We start from the raw sequence: 13,493 nt of genomic DNA, 5'->3' as shown, positions 1-13,493 counted from the left end.
AAACCTCTTTCGACCTGTATTGGAATACTGCTTGTCAGTGTGCGATTCCTACCAGATAGGGTAGATATAGGAAATAAACGCACCCAAAGAAGAGCAGCGCAAACTTTTCAGGTTCCTTTAGTAAACGCGAAAGCGTCACCGATATGCTCAACCACTCCAGTGGCAAACGCGTCCTGCACAATACTGTTTATTGTTACAGTTCCGAAAGTTTACGTTCCCAGAAGCGTCAACCAATTCTTTCGATCGTGTACATATCGGGAAAAGATAATGAAAGGAAAATAAGAGAGATTCTAGCTAACAGGGATGCTTACACACAATCAATCGTGGACCATTCACGACTGGAGCAGGAAAGGTAAGTGACAGTGAAACATGAAGTTTTCTCTGGCATACACTATAAGGTAACTTGCGGAATATCGATATAAATATAGCTTTCCTTTTCAAATACTATCAGTCAGGAAAGTATATACTAAGGGATAACAGAGAAAGTACCGTTAAAGCATATCATGGTAGAGGCGATTACTGCCTGAGCCTTTAGTGTCCTCAAGTCCATTAAATAAATAAATCGTTGTCGCCAGAGGCTGCACATCAATTACTAAATGATATAGAATTCTCACTTAACAAAGTTAGCCAGGATATTAGGGAGAGAGTGATTTTGAGCGGAAATAACATTGGATCGTTACTTCTCGCTTCAAGGCAAATCATTAAGCTGATATACAGCCTGTAAGGCTATCGAAACCGTGGGTTGTTCATGTTCTTAACCTATTCTTTTTCTTTTTCGCTTCGCTTATTCATTATTCTAATAAGATTCAACATTGGCAGCTTCCCAATCAGTATTTAATCATGTTTTCGTTACTGTGTCTGCGACGACAATTCGTCGGGAAGAATTCATCGCATTGTAGGAATCATCAGAAAGCGCAGTGGACACAGAGAGGAGTTTCCTACTAAGAGCGAAAGAATATCCTACAAACGGATTCCATCGAGTCCCTTCTGGGTAGCAAAAATTCATAACTGTGCAGTGTGGTAATAGCATTTATTCTTGCTAAGACAACTGAATTATTTTTATTGTTATGCCTTCATTGTAGAGCTGGACCTGATGTACGTTCCAGAAGGTGTAATGGTTCGCATTATGTCTTGCACGACGCACCGAGGACCCGGAATAAGCGATTCAGCGCTGCAGGGGCCCAACAGTTGAAAATTTGACCGCGTTGCAGATTAATTAGAAACTTGTGAATTTCTAGGATATGTTTAGGAACCATTAGCGATGCGCCTGCACCAATTATAACTTATAATTACTATTCACTGTGCTCACAGAGTAGCACTCATTAGCTGCTCTTTCTATAGGGACTTTCCATGAAATCATCTGTCATACTGGAAATAATTTTACAGTATGTCAATTTTTCAAATATCCGAAACAAATATAATTTCAATTATGGGTAATGTAATTGCCACTAACCAATTTCAGGAACTCTGACTCTTGACACTGAGCCACAGCTAACCACAGTTACCATATGTTACTTCATTAACTCATTGGTAGTCGGTGCACAGTTGATTCACTGCATGTCATGGTAGTTATTACCCCAGGTCAGCATGTGAAAAAATCTGCGTTACTTGTCATTTATTTATTTAACTAGAATTGCCTTATACATCTTTTTTGTATTTAATTGTGGATGAACAAAATAAAACAAAAATTATTTTCAAGAAAATGCCAGGCGACCTACCTCAGTGAATGCTAGCAACCGGCTTCATTCAAAGGCGTTTTACACGGGTCCACCTCTTTGAACGGGCCACAGTAAGGGTTTCCCACCACTCACTGATTGTACATAAACTAAATTCAGGAAAAAAATAGTCACGAAGGGACCCTATCATGTCAGATAATGCCACCGATTGAAAAGGGCAAAATTACTATTCCAGCGAGCTGCATGTGTAATCGCTTGCGATGAACCGTGTGCTAAATAAAACGAAATATGGGGCATTTAATTCTGTTGTTATGTGCAACACGATTTCCTCTTCATAGGGTTTACGGGGAGCCGTGATAATAGTTTACCTTTGAACTTTTTCCATGAATAATAATGAATGTAACCATCTAACCGCGAACAAGATTCACTTTGTGCCAAAAAGTTGGAATGTATAACTGCTCTAGGAACATTTAAAGCAATTTAAAATGCATAATTGAAATGTATTCGCTTTCAGTTACGATGCTACTCTCCTTACTTAAGGTGTAGGTGTAGTAAACATAATTTTTAGTTTTAGCTCTCCCCATCTCCATCATTTTTCCTTGAGGAGTGCATTGTCGATCTATGTAGGAGTTCTGCGGTCGGAGGGTCTACGTGCGAGGTGAGCATCGGCCTTTGGCGAACTCAGCAGCTATGAAATGTTCACGTCCTACGTCCAGCATGGTACTCTGTACTACATTTGGATCCGCACTGAGCCACGCGCGAGCGGATCGAGGTGAAGCATGGTTGATGCAACGCTAGCTGTATATTGTTGCACGATATTATCCAAAACTTATCCGACAAGCTGTAAAATCCACCTTTCTTGGTTTTATCTCCCAGTCCAGAAAAGTAACTGCGAGTGTGCCACTTCTCTACAGTTTGCCATATGGTCTTATATGTGCAAAATATCAGATGGGTAACGTGATGTTAAGCTCACTATGTAGATCCTAAACTGAGAGATATGGATATAATTAATGTGAGAAGAAAAAATATCTTTCGTTTACACTCTAATTATTTCATAAAACATTTATTATCGCACTTTGATTATCATACTCAAGAGAAAGAGACAGTGAAACAGCTTATAAGTTGTATCTGTATGAACCTCATGGATATTGTGGATACCAGTCTTACGTCACTACCTCACAAAACTGCATCCAGTTAACTCGAATCCCAATCCTAGAGTCAAATTTGACACTGGAAAATTTTATGGAAAGCTTGGTGACTGAGTAAATCGATCACACATTCAGCACATGAACGTTTAACCTGAAACGGGCAATCGTATTAAATTTCACAAGAGCGGAACGGATTGAACCACACTCATGCTCATAAATTAAGGATAATTGCAGAATATAGTGCCACACAACGTGGCACTACACAAAACTGGCACTAATGGTATAGGCACATAGGGAGGACACACGACACAGATCTTTAAGTCCGCGGTATTTGCGATAATTTAAGAAAACGGTCCCAAACCCCTTGTGCTACAAAACACCACTGTTTCCTGCGCAAGTACCCCGACATCAATATGGGATATACACACGTACACAGGCCGCACAACGGGTTGGCATACTCTGGATCAGGTGGTCGAGCAGCTGCTGGGGTATAGCCTCCCGTTCTTGGACCAGTGCCTGTCGGAGTTCCTGAAGCGTCGTAGGAGTTTGAAGACGTGCAGCGATACGTCAACCGAGAGCATCACAGACGTGCTCGATGGGGTTTAGGTCTGGAGAACAGGCAGGCCACTCCATTCGCCTGATATCGTCTTTTTCAAGGTACTCCTCCACGATGGCAGCTCGGTGGGGGCGTGCGTTATCATCTATCAGCAGGAAGGTGGGATCCACTGTACCCCTGAAAAGGCGGACATACTGGTGCAAAATGACGTCCCGATATACCTCTGTCAAAGACATGCATGGGTGTACGTGCACCAATCACAATGTCACCCTACACCATGAAACCACGACCTCTATACCGATCCATTTCAAGGGCATTAAGGGGTTGGTATTTGGTTTCTGGTTTACGCAAGATGGAAACCCGGCGAGAATCAGTGTTCACACTATACCTGGCCTCCTCCTTGAACATAACCTGGGACAACTGTTCCAATGACCATCTACTGTGTTCTCGACACCAGGCTTTACGGGCTCTCATGTGACCAGGGGTCAGTGGGATGCACATTGCAGGTCTCCAGGCGAATTAACCATGTCTGTTCAGTCGTGTGTAGACTGTGTGCCTGGAGACAACTGTTCCAGTGGCTGCGGTAAGGTCTCGAGCAAGGCTACCTGCAGTACTTCGTGGCTGTCTGCGGGCACTGATGGTGAGCTATCGGTCCTCTTGTGGTGCTGTACAGTGTGGACGTCCCGTACTGTAGCGCCTGGACACGTTTCTTGTCTGTTCGAATTGTTGCCATAATCTTGAGATCACACTTTGTGGCACACGGAGGGCCCGTGCTACGACCTGCTGTGTTTGACCGGCCTCCAGTCGGCCTAGTATTCTACCCCTCATAATGTCATCAGTATGTGTTCTTTGAGACATTTTCAATACACAGTCAGCATTAGCAAGTCTGAAAACGTCTGCACACTTACTCGTTGCACCGTACTCTGACATGCACCAACACACTTCTACGAATGTGGACTGCTGCCAGCGCTACCGTGCGACGACCGCAGGTCAAATGCACCGCATAGTCATACCCCGAGGTGATTTAAACCCGGAAACTGCCCACCAGAGCTATGTTTCATCATGTATCAACATTATCCTTAATTTATGAGCATGTGTGTAGCTCGCTAGTGCCGCCTTTAATGCCCACCGTGAAATTCTCGTACGCCGAAATGAGCGGCGAGCGTGGCGCTCCAGTGAAGGAGAGGAGGTGTGAGGATATGTGCAGTATCATCCCCTGGTCGGTTGCCAAGAAGCGCTCCTCTCGACTTTGCACGAAGTCCCCCAATAGGAAAATTACAAAAATACTGCGTCCCAATATCGAGGTTTCCCTCCAACAGTCCCGCCAAAACAGCGCGTCACCTTTAGGTATCAGTCATATCGTAAAACTGTCCCCTACTGCTAAAAAAAGTCAATGCCAGCTCTGTCCTCTTTACGTCACAGACAAATCTCACGTCTTTGAACCCGTAGAGTTAGCCTCGCATCAGAGGTCCTCTGGCTGTTCACGAGACTAGACCATTACTTTTGCGCACCTCGTGCTTTTGAAAGTGGCCGATGGATATCTGCAAAGCCGGTCTGCATAACTTGATAAAGCAGCTCTCGCCAGCACCTCCTGGCGCCTTTCCGCCCCCTCGCTTGCCACAAGTTGTAAAGCGAACAATGCTTAGTGGTAGTGTCCATCCAGAGATGCCACAGAAGACACAGCTGCCATTGTCTGCCACTCCGGTCGCCCTGAAGAGTGCCACTCTCTGTAACATTCCGTGTCGCCTGTCTGAGCTCCAGCGCGTTCTGCCTTCCATGGCATGAAAAAGCAATTATAACGCAGTGAAACCTTGACGATGATTACGAAGGAAATTGCATATGGCACAGTACTACCAGTCAGGTGGTCCAAATATTTATAATAGGTATTTTCCTATTTGTAATCCTTACCGTATTCTCTTTGCAGAGGTCATTTAATTACGCTTCTTTCCCATGCAGCCAGGACAAAAACACTGTGTACAACATGTATCCATTTCCACAGTAGGAAAATGAAAAGATGGTTCCTACGAATATAGTCAGATTGTTGTGGAGGTTAGTCTTCTAGTAATTACTGCTAGAACGAAGTTCCCAGTGACAAGTCGATGTGAAATGTGAGACCCCTCTACTGTTCTGATAAGCACTTCACGTGTGAGGGCTAGCCGTACGTTTCTAATTATCACATCTAAAGTGTAAGTTAATAAATAAATTTACATATTGTTCTGTTTATTTGCAGGTACGTGTCCGCAGTCCTGGTGCACACTGAAATGCCAGACCCAAAAGACCGTAGTACTAAGTTAGAGAAGCCCGAAAAAACTGGCGAAACTCATCTCCATTCTACCAACAAAATGCGCCACTGGGTTTGGGCCATTCCAGTGGCGTGCTGCCATACTTGGGCGCTGGGATTTCAGTGTTACCGGGGCAGCGGACACGTATCTGACCATAAACAGAACGTTAGTTAATTAATTACTTTATATCAGCGTACACACCGCTGCAGACTGAAAATGTCATTCTGGAAACATCCCCCAGGCTGTGGATAAGCCATGTCTCCGCAGTATCCTTTCATTCAGGAGTGCTAGTTCTGCAAGGTTCGCAGGAGAGCTTCTGTACAGTTTGGAAGCTAGGAGACGAGATACTGGCAGAAGTAAAGCTGTGAGGACGAGGCGTGAGTCGTGCTTGGCTAGCTCAGACAGTAGAGCACTTGCACTCGAAAGGAAAAGGTCCTGAGTTCGAGTCTCGGTCCAACACACAGTTTTAATCTGCCAGGAAGTTTCATATCAGCGCACACTCCGCTGCAGAGTGAAAATGTCATTCTAAATACTTTATACTTTCGGCGTTATATTTTGAACTTCATGACTATAGTTATATAGTACGGCCAATTTACGAAAGTACAGCAGACACCTGAATGATTAAAGAAACCAGACGTATCAGCTCGATTATGTCTTTAGCGACATTCCATATGCTGCAGTGATCAAAACAATGATATTGTTAACATTTTTAGTGTAGTTTTGTAGTACTTTTCTTTTAATTTCTGAAATGCAACCGGTAGAAATTCAATTAAATTAAAAAGCCAGAACAGAGAATACGTGGTAAGTCCTCGTCATCTGGCCTCATCATACTCCTCTTCAAACTTCTTCGCTATTAGACGTTTCTGCTCTTCTCCTGGGATCTTCAGAATTCCACTGGTGCCGTTGGATGGATGAAAAATAAACAGATCTGAAGAGGACGAGTAAAATGCAGCCTAACGACTCGAAGATTTTTATTTTCCGTAGAAAAGACCACCAGACTTACAGATTAAAATAAGTCAAAAATTCTAGAAAAATGGAAAACAGGTGTAGAATAGTTAACGCTGTTTGTGATTTCATTCTCGAAGTATATATCTGTCATGTGAGAATACACAGTTCGTATGAGTCTGGCAGAAAATAAATCTGCTTCCAACTCGTATCCTCGCAGCAATGATTAACAACTGTGTATGTGCCTCGTTGCCTCGAGAACGAGGTAATAATGCAAGGCGAGGCACGTGTATAAAAATAATCACCTCCAGAAGATCTGTACCTTACTCAGCTGCGGCGAGCTGTCAGATAATACTGAACATGAGTGGCAGGAAACAGGGATTTGGTTCCCGATCGAATAGTACACAGCTTTTCGTGCAGCGTATAATTTATGGCGCTTAGTGTGCGGTGACAGTAGCCACGGCGAGCACGTGTGGGAAAGCAGTAATCCGCTTAGCAGCATTTGCCGTGCACGTGTACACCACGCGTAGCCGCACAATTGGCGCTGCGCAGTCGGGCGCCACTCCGCAGCCAGGCAGCGGCGCCGCGCCCACTCTGTGGCTATCGTTTCTGTAATGAGAGATGCTGGTCGTGTGCAATGACTTAATACTTCAGGAGTAGTTAATTTCTAATTAGCTCATGCCTAATAATTTCTTATAGCTTTTCATCAGTTGTTAATTTTTTTCATGCGATGTGATAGATCCTGACAGTTGTAATTACTTGTTCTGTGCTTTACGGTGAGTCCTTGGTGGAATCCTGGCGTGTTAAGTCAATTGAAAATTAGCTGTCTTTCATTGTGATTAATTAAGTCATTCTCAGACCACATGCCAATGAGAAAACTAATATAATTTGGTTCTGTACAATGTACATGCTAATGCAATCTATATAACGTGCAAACCCACTTGCACATATAGAAAAGGAAACAAAAGAGGATACGCCACTGAAAGCAAATTATAAGCTTTCCTAGTTCTTCAGTCAAAAGACAGAGCAAACATTTTGGGCAAGGGCCCCTTCGATCTGTTTGTCTTACAGATACGCGACAATGTGTCGTCACTGAAAGCAATGTGTTGTCACTGAACTCTTTTGTGTCTAATGACAATGTTTCCGAATTATGTAATGCGTTTAGTGGCCTATATTAGGGCACGTTAGGCAAGGCAATTTTCAAGTGCATGTAACTTTGAAAGACAATGCGCAACCGAAACTCTTTCGCGTCTGGCCTGTTTCGCAAGCCATAACAGACAAAACAGCAAAAGAATTAGAGAAGTGACAAAATCAAGGTACTGTTCAGTCCATTACTACAAGCCTACTAGGTTCCCCCTTACTAATTTAGACCACACCGAATGGAGAACAACTTTTATGTGTAGATTTCAAGTCAATTGTAAAATCTTACACGGTTATGGATTTCCACATTAACTTATGGACAAATTAGGTGCTGGTCGGTACTTTTAGATAACGGGCGCGTATATTCACAAACCGTTAGATGACAATTTACAACATTTTTTATGATAAACAAGCACATGGTATTTTCAAACTTTTGCGGTTACCTTTCCGCAGCACGTCAGCACCTGCCCTATTTCAGCGTTATTTAGAACAGCTGACATCAGAGGTGCAGTCCTAATCAAACTGCTTGGATGACATTGCAGTCTCTGGTCGTAAACCGGACGAGCATTGCTCAATGTTCTCTGAAGTACTTTCTTCTGCAGGACTGGACAAGAAGTGTGCCTTGTATCAATCTGACACTGCATATTAAGGTTATGACATAAATGTTCAAGAAATTAATTCCTCACAGACACATCTGAAAGCCACTCTTGACTTACCAAACCTTTCAGTATCAAAGAACTACAGGCAGTGTTGTGCAAACTAAAATATTACATTGTTTTTGTCCCGAACGCCTACCAAGTTGTGGCTCGACAGTATCGTCTTCGTGGGAAGAACGATCAGCTTTGTAGCCAAAAAGGTTGCTACGGCTTTCAAGTGACAGGAAGACACTTTGATGAGTAACAATTGTCCGACAGTTTTCGACCAGTCCAAACCACTAATTTTTACGGTTGAGGCATGATCTCACGGAATAGGAGAGATCTTGTCCCATAGAATTAAAGATGCCGACAGAGCTCTTGCATTTTCCTCTAAATTGCTCACCGAAGCAAGGTGTATTTATTCTCAGTTAACTAAGTAAGCTTTGGCAATCATGTATGGTGTGAACAAGTTTTATCAGTACTTGTACGGGTGAAAATTTTACCTCATCACGGACTTTATTCTCCAGTCCTTCCCCGCCAGTCCCAACGCGCACAGCCAAAAAGCTGCAGCTCTGGTATGTCATTCTGTTCACTTACTAGTATGAGGTTCTCTACCGTCCCACGACGAAACACTATAACGCTGACACACGGTCAAGATGACCTCTTGGAACTGATCCAGCTTTCGACAAGTCAGAGTACCCGTGTTTTTATGTAAAAGGACTCAGAGACATTACAAGAGTTTCCAATCACATACAGGGGAATTGATCAGGAAAAAGCTGCGGATCCAGATTTGTACGTTTTGGTTCAGTATATCCGCACTGGTTGACAAAGAACAGTTAAAGCAATTTACAATACGTTGGTTCGCCGGTATTATGAACACCGACATGGTCTTTAATTCAGCACGGTGTGATTCTTGTTCACACAAAATCATGTCAGTCCAGAATGCTTATACCACTCAGGCCATCACAAAAAGAGATATTTAATTTTTTCCATAGAGGTCGTTAGGGTTCGGTACAGTAGAAACAAAACAACTCGCCCGACGCCATTGCACTTGGGTCAATATGGACTCCCAGACATGTTAACTGCTAATTGTCAGTCATGTGTGAAGCATTGATCTAAAACTCCTCACACCCAGGCCATGAAGGTCCAAATGTAGCGACTGGCCGCCGTGTCATACTCAGGCACCAGGCGACACTCGATGCGGATATGGAGGGGCATGTGGTCAGCACAGCTCTCTCCCGGCCATATGTCAGTTTCCGAGAATGGAGCCGCTACTTCTCAATCAAGCAGCTCCTCTGTTTGCCTCAGAAGGGCTGAGTGCACCCCGTTTGCCAACCAACAGCGCTCGGCAGACCGGATGGTCACCCATCCAAGTGGTAGCCCAGCCCGACAGCGCTTAACTTCGGTGATCTGACGGGAACCGGTGTTACCACTGCGGCAAGTCCGTTGGCGGGACATAGATCTGCTTCACTTCAAAAAATTTTTATTGGCCTAAACACAATGCGCCATGGCAAAGACTGCATATAGATTACGATGGTCCATTATGAAACAGTAGACGGCTAAAAGTGACAGGTGCTTTTAGCAAGTTTCCATTTGTTGTGCCGATACAATCAATGACTGCTTCACAGAAAATCAAAGCGCTGACTTCTGTTTCCTCCACTGAAGGACTCAAGGAAATTATTGTTTCAGACAATGGAGCACAGGTTTTCTCAACTCAGATTAACGATTTTTATGATGCAATGGGATTCAACATATTACAAGTGCACCGTTTCACCCACAGTGTAATGGGAAAGCTGAAAGTTTTATACGTGCTTTCGAACAACAGATGAACAGGCTTCGTACTTTCCCCAGTTTGGAACAAGCACTACAGACATTTCTGGCGGTTACCGCTCCCAACAAAGAGGTGGCAAGTCGTCTGCGGAACTACTCGACGGTCGCCGCTACGGAACTCTTTACTCCATCTACTGCACCCCCCCCCCCCCCCCCCCACTGAACAGAACAATGTATCCTACCAAATATAAGTACAAAATTAATGATATTGTTTGTTCAGAGTTTTCAAACAACTTACGGCAATTCATCCAGGTAATATTTCGGCGGGAGCACGCCCCTTCATTTTCAAGTACCTTGAATATAGTGGGGTGTCTTCCCGCCGAAATATGTTTTGAATTCCCGTAAGTTACTTGAAAGTGGAATACGCCAGGAGAAACTAAGGTCTCACTTTGTTCAGAGTGTTTGGAGCCCATAGGAGATGGGAACGCGGCATAATTAGTAACGTTTCAGAACGAACTACTTTTACAGCTCGAGGTCCCTCCTGCCTACGCAGAAGACATTACAACCAAAGTGGTGTGTGTTGACTTCGTGGTCCTCCCTCAGATTTTTCAGTTTTAGATGCAGTGCCACACAGGATTAGCCAGTCATTGTCGTCCACTCCTCCAGGTCTCCAGAGCGGCCCACGCCGGCCCTGGAATCCATGGACGTCGACGCCGCGCCAGTGACGTATCCGCGGCACACGAAGTTGCTGGCGTCGGTGGCAGAGCAGGACCGCCTGACCACGACTCTTCAGGACACCGGGGATGCACCACAAGAAACTGAAATGACCAAGAACGAAGATCAGCACCCTACGCTCGGTTTTTCGGTTGGCTTTCCCGCGCATTCGTAAGGCAGATGCCGAGATGCGAGCAGTGCCGCTCCATCAGACCTAGTTCAGGCACTTAATCCATCAGCAACACCTTTGCCCAAGTCTTCCATCTTTCTTCTCTCATCCACTGCGCAACGACGTCGACAAAGTTTGGAGGGGGGGGGGGGGGGGGGAGTATAATGTACTGAGGTGCAACACAAGAAGAGTTCGCACCAATTGGTACCAGAGGAACCTGGACGCCCGTCAGTAGCAGGAACATTGCTGCGCGCAAACCAATCACGCTTCCTGTGATAATCACGTCCCGCTGCAGGACAGCACCACGAGAAAGAGAGAGGCGCGCTTAAAAATTCGTACGCGATCAGAAATTGTCAGCTGCAAGCTGCCAGTCAATCCGAGTCTTGTTAGGAAGTTCCTGCAAAACGTTCGACGTGTCTTGAAGTCGTCGAGTGAGATAGAAGAGTGGCCTTTAGATAAATAGTGGTTAGTCTTCTGTAGAAACAGAACAGTGAGTAAATGATCGTGTATGGAAAGAGACAGCCTACCTGGGGATTTAACTGGGTTATTTTAATTTAGAACTATTCTTCGAATAGTACATCAAGACAGATTAATCTTCTTCCGACTTTAGTTCAGAGAACATTACGTACTTTGTGTTCATACACAGTAGTCTACATAGGACAGATAGGCTATATATGCATTCTACAGCTGCTGTAACCCGCGCTACCGAAGTTGAATAATATATTTCATTATTCGCCATTCTGTGATACTTTCATTATGTGTATACTGCCCTAGAATCCACGCATCCTTTCTTCAACGACACCTTTACTAGCCTTTTATAGCGGCAGTGGGTTTTTCATCAAAGTGGACGCTCCAGTCCCAGCGATAAGCACATTAATTCAGTCACTGACAAGGGGAGGCCACCAATCGTGAAATTCAGATTCGATTCATACTGCGCATAATAAAAGCTCATGTCCAGAGGCCCGGGTTCCCGGGTTCGATTCCCGGCGGGGTCAGGGATTTTTCTCTGCCTCGTGATGGCTGGGTGTTGTGTGCTGTCCTTAGGTTAGTTAGGTTTCGGTAGTTCTAAGTTCTAGGGGACTTATGACCACAGCAGTTGAGTCCCATAGCGCTCAGAGCCATTTGAGCCATTTGAACCATGTCCAGAGGTGTAATGTGGCAAAGCACCAAGATGCACTTCTCAGCCGTTGTCGAGAAAATCGACAGTTAAAAGAAACCGTTGCAGTGAAATACTCTCGACGATTAATAATTTTCTACAGCGTCGTGGCGCAGCGGTAAGCGCTGGGGTTCGCAATCCGAAGGCAGTCGGCTCGCAGCCGTGCTAGCGTGCGGAGCTGCTCCGCGCGCCGTCCGACGCTCCGCTCTCGGCGGTGTTTACTTCCGCGTCGCGGTGTTTGTGTCTATCGAGTCCAGTACTAACGTACACCATGGCGCACTCGTACCGCCGTGCAACGATCAAAGTAACGTTTCAGGCCGAACATCCACGACCCAGAGCTTCCGACGTCGAACAGTTCATACGTCAGGATCTACGTTTGAACCCCCAGGACGTAATCGGCATACATTTTTCCATCACTGGAAGTGTTGTCTACATCAAGATGTCGACGGAGGAAATTTGCAATGACATCATTCACCGTCATGCCACCGGACTGAAATTTAAACACTCTGATGGACATATGGGGGCTGTCACAGTCGCCCATGCTGGATTCGGTCTCCGGACATTGCGGGTGTTTGAGCTCCCGTTCGAGGTGCCTCAGGATGTGGTCATTGCCGCTTTCCAACCATATGGCACCGTCTTGGGTCACGTCGCAGAGAAGTGGCAAACATTTACGACCTACCCCGTATTAAATGGCGTCCGGCAAATAAAAATTGAGCTGACCAAACATGTCCCATCGTACCTGCTGATTGGCGGTGTGAGGGCCATCGTCATGTACGATGGACAGCCACGAACGTGCGCAGGATGTGGCCAGGAGGGACATGTACGTTCCGAATGCTTACACCGCCGTTTAATACAGACGCCGTTACGTGAAGAGACCCAGGCTCCGACGGTCACGTCCTTACCCATCACCTACGCCAAGGTTGCACAGGACCCCGTCGTACCAATCTCGATTGCGCCAGCAGCATCGTCAACGCCACCCGCCGCAGCACAACGCGCCGAGGACACAAGCACGGCGTCGCCTCCAGTGCTCGCTTCAGGACCGTCCCGGTTGCAGACCGAAACCGATGTTCCTGTTGGAACCATGGACGTCGACCTCTGTGTCGTGCCGACTTCTGCTTTTGTCCAGACGGGTTCGGCGTCCGACGACGGGCGACCACATTCTGATTCAGAAGGCCACATCAGAAAACAACGGTCGCCTCGCAAACACAGGAAACGACGACGAACGCCTTCCGATGACGCCCTTTCTCAGACGGCCCCGCGAGATGTCGACCTGATGTCTGACGGTGATCTCCCACATTGCGT

At 45.5% G+C, this 13,493-nt stretch overlaps 1 pseudogene; it reads right to left on the bottom strand.

Moving 5' to 3' along the window:
* Positions 1-9,715: 9,715 nt before the first annotated feature.
* LOC126237834 (5S ribosomal RNA) lies at positions 9,716-9,833 on the bottom strand (annotated as a pseudogene).
* Between the last annotated feature and the right edge of the window lie 3,660 nt (positions 9,834-13,493).

The sequence above is a fragment of the Schistocerca nitens genome, chromosome 2, assembly GCF_023898315.1.
Source record: "Schistocerca nitens isolate TAMUIC-IGC-003100 chromosome 2, iqSchNite1.1, whole genome shotgun sequence".
In the NCBI taxonomy this organism is placed as follows: domain Eukaryota; kingdom Metazoa; phylum Arthropoda; class Insecta; order Orthoptera; family Acrididae; genus Schistocerca; species Schistocerca nitens.
The sequence above is the reverse complement of the archived record's forward strand: the minus strand, read 5'-3'. Positions and strand labels throughout refer to the sequence as shown.